Here is a 4,040-nt window from a genome sequence, read left to right as displayed (position 1 = left end):
ATTGAAAACTTTAAACAATTTTGTGATTTAGCACAAGCTAACTGCTTTTCATTGGCCCCTGTAATCCGCTTGCTTGCTTCTTACTTGTCCAACAACATTTGTATAAAAGACTGATGACGTTTGGATGCTCACCTTCCTAGACCTGGATGGAGGGGGGAGGACCTTGGACTTCCCACAGGGCAGGGAACCCTGACTGGGCTTAGGACTGGAGAGGGAGGGGTGGTAGAATGGGGGGGGGATGAGGGAGGGAAATGGGAAGAGGGGAGGAGGTGGAATTTTTAATAATAATAATAATAATAATAATAATAATAGACTGATGATGTATTCTGCAGATGGGGCACACATTTCTTTCCCGAGTAGAAGTGCCACCAGCTAGCTCTTGAGACTTTACCTTCTGGCATTTGTTCTCTCATTGAGTTTGGGCTTGGTATCCAGACCTTCATACCTGCAATTCTGTTGTTTGGTGCCCTTTACTCGTTTTCTTGACTTGTTTACTGCCTTGTTACCTGCTAAACTCGCTGGCTTAGGTCTTCAGACTTTGCAATCTTCCTGACTCCAGCTTTGACTCTTCCTTCCTTCTTTCCTTCCTTCCTTCCTTCCTTCCTTCCTTCCTTCCTTCCTTCCTTCCTTCCTTCCTTCCTTCCTTCCTTCCTGCCTGCCTGCCTGCCTGCCTGCCTGCCTGCCTGCCTTCCTTCCTTCCTTCCTTTTTTATTTATTTATTTATTTTGGTCTGTAATGTTTCTTCCGAGGACCCACTGAAACCATGATATGGCTGCTCACAACTCATAAAACAAGCCGAAATAGCTCAGTTGGGAGAGCGTTAGACTGAAGATCTAAAGGTCCCTGGTTCAATCCCGGGTTTCGGCAAGAACTTGTTTTTCGCAAGCAAGTTGTGTTTGACTTTGTTACTTTGGTAAGGCTGAACGACTGACTCCATTATATGATAACGGGTTTTGTAATTTTACTGCTATAATGGATAAAGGCTTTTGAAAATCTTCTTGCGCCCACGAAGCTAAATTCTTCCTCAGTTTCCAGTAATTCCTCGAAGGAAAATAAGAAGGAAAAAAAAAAAATCCAGTGCCCTATTTGTGTGAAAGTAGGTACTATTAAATGCATGTATAAGATTCAGGGAAGGGAGTGTAGTGGCCCCATATGCTAGGTTCTGAGTTCCGTCTCTAGCACCACCATGGTTCCCTGGGCCTCCTCGTACCGAGATGGAAAGTCACACCCGGTTCTCTACGTCCTGTGGGTCAACCCTAATTCCAAACCTAGACGCTAATGTGTGTGATTCTTTAGAGAATCCATTCCTCAACCCCACGGGGCACTGAGTATTTGCTTTGAGCCAACTTAGTAACAAATGATTGAGAAGTTTTCAATTTGCAGTCCAGTGACTGGTAGGCTTCGAAAGTGAAACATCGGGTCCTGAGCACTTTTTCAGGAACAGAACATCAACTGTTAAAACTTTTGGTTTGAATTTGATGCTGAAGTATCCCAGATTTTCTTGCTTAAATATACGAATATAACTTCAAAAGTTTCTTTGGAAAAGATGAAGTTGTTTTTTGTTTGTTTTTTAAAGCGCCCAAATGCAAAACCTCCTCATGTAATTTTCCTTCTGTGTACTACATGGCCGGTTAGCTCAGTTGGTTAGAGCGTGGTGCTAATAACGCCAAGGTCTCAGGGTTCCCGCAAGCTCATAATCCAAAGTTTAACCTTCGTTGCAAGTTTCACCTTGAAGGCAGCTTGAAGCCTATCTAGGTTGAGCTACGTTCGAAATCCTGGTGGTAATCTTAGAGGAAATTAGGAGAAGGTACAAAATTCTCTATCTCTCTCTTTCAAGTATGTTTTTTTAAACTTTATTTTTTAATTTTTAAGACAGGGTCTCACTTAGCTAGGACTGGCCTTGAACTGGCTGGGTATCCAAAGCAAAGTCTGTCTTTGATCTCCTGATTCAGCCTCTCAGCTGGACTTACCTTTTTCATTTTTGCTGGGGTAACTCACCCGCCCAGGTGAGGCTTCCAGGCAGCCCTCGGAAAGAATCTTGGTAGCTATAGATGTAGAAATTAGCTGGAGGCCGGTTGGGATGATGTGGTCTAAAGGGTCCCGTGGGGTCCTCTGGACAGCAGGGGCCGCTGAATCTTAGACTCAGCGATGCGTTTGCTGTACAAAGACCCAGCCGAGGTGCAGAATCAAGGGTTCCTTGCAGCAGCAGCCTAGGACTTCCCTGTGCCCGGCTCTTTCTCTTGTATTAGGTGTCGCTTGCACAGCCTCATCTAACCAGACACTCCAAGAGTTAATTAATATCTGCACTCGACTGCATTGTGAGGTGCGAATGGCCGCTTTTATGTTGGTTCTTAGCGCAGGGCCCACTAAAAGATCTATATGTTCCCTAGTCTGCACCTGAGCAGTGACCGGAACACGGAGCCACAGGCACTGTCACCTGGAGGCAGCTCTTAGCTTCCTTTGCATAATCTCTGGGACATGAGTAATCTCCAAGCTCTGTGTGAGAGGGAAGATAGGAAGTCCATCCACAAACTAAAATGCTCTTGGTATAACTTCAGAAAATTCCTCCCATTTGATCGTAACCTCAGCCTCCAGCGTCTTTCTCCATTGTACCTGAAGCAGAAAAAAAAAGTCTCGATTTAGGTGCGCATTCTGAGGCTTGCTTTTCGCGCTTCTTCGCCTTGCCTCCTTCTTTCCCTCCCTAGGTTGTTCTTGTGTTTAGCCTGTGCCCATCTCTATGTAAACATCGCGGAGCTGAGGGTCAAGGATGAGGAACTGCTAGGTCGACCAGGTCGGTGGCCAAACCGAGTCTAGCCGGCTCCACTGAGGCCAAACCGCCAGAGTCACACGACCTCACCGCCCGGCTTGTATCAGCAATCCCCAGGGAGATGTCCCCTTACTTTTCGCAGGGGCCATTTCTAGAGTTGTGCGGGGAAGGAGTGACCGACTCCATAAGTGAGCGCTCTTTCTGGTAGGAAAAAGTATTGGTGAAGCCAGATAGGAAAGAGATCTCTATTTAGCTTACTTGGATCTCTATTTAGCCTTGAAACTAGCGATCGCTCTGCCTCTTCCTCCGCTCTGCCTCTTCCTCCCGAACGCTGGCATTTTTGACCCGCTACCCGGCCGCTCCTTTAGGGTGTTTATTTAATGTAATTTGTATTATTTTTAAGTTACTATGTAATGAAATAAGTTTTCTTGTGACATTTTCATACAGATATCATTATACTTTGATATAATCCTCCCACTTGCTCTGACCGGTTCCCTCCCTTGCCGATTCTCTTCCTCCCTCCAAATTCTTTTCAGATTCTACACCTTTTGTTACTATCTTACTCCCCGCCCCCGCCGCTGTCTTTGTCCTTTTCTGCTTTCATGCTTTTCTTTGGTGGTAAAGCATTTCTTCTGACTCCTTGAATTAGCAAGAGCTAGAAATCAGAAAGAAAAGTTCTCAGAATAAGTTTGCTTAACTGCTTCGGAAGTAGCTTCCAGACACAGAAAACAACTTCACAGATAATGGATGTTTAGGCGCTTGAATTGTTTCTACATGAATTTGAACGAAAGCATGCAGAAGAGAAACAAGCAAGCTAACAGAAGCAGCTAGAAGTCCAGCCAGGAATCTCCCGATTCGGAGTCAGAAATCCTATTCATCGCGCAACTGACCTGCACCCCAAGTTCCTTTAAGTATCAGCCCAGGACTTTGCTGTACTCAACAACTAGAAAAAATGATTGATTATATATCTAGGCACTAACACAGTCAGAGCCATATCAGGGTTGGGTGGGAGCCCAACATGCAATTAAGAGATCATGATTTATTTGCCTACATATTTCCACACAAAATTCTCTATTGGAAGCAAGGACCAATTATAATTTTAAAAATTAATTTGTTAACTTATAAAATAATGACTTTTTAAAAACACATATCATTGTACCTTGCCCATTGTCATTCTTTCTCCTTCAATGATGTCCTTCTACACAGAGAGGCTTCCTGTTTTGGTGCACTAACATGCACATATATGTGGACATTTACATATAGATCCTGCATA

The 4,040-nt window shown here is 44.3% G+C and overlaps 1 non-coding gene across 1 annotated transcript; it reads left to right on the top strand.

Moving 5' to 3' along the window:
• Positions 1-794: 794 nt before the first annotated feature.
• Positions 795-867, top strand: Trnaf-gaa (transfer RNA phenylalanine (anticodon GAA)). Its single transcript has one exon. It is a non-coding gene; the product is annotated as a tRNA-Phe (tRNA).
• Positions 868-4,040: the final 3,173 nt, after the last annotated feature.

Source organism: Chionomys nivalis, chromosome 13 (assembly GCF_950005125.1).
Source record: "Chionomys nivalis chromosome 13, mChiNiv1.1, whole genome shotgun sequence".
Classification (NCBI taxonomy): domain Eukaryota; kingdom Metazoa; phylum Chordata; class Mammalia; order Rodentia; family Cricetidae; genus Chionomys; species Chionomys nivalis.
The sequence above is the reverse complement of the archived record's forward strand: the minus strand, read 5'-3'. Positions and strand labels throughout refer to the sequence as shown.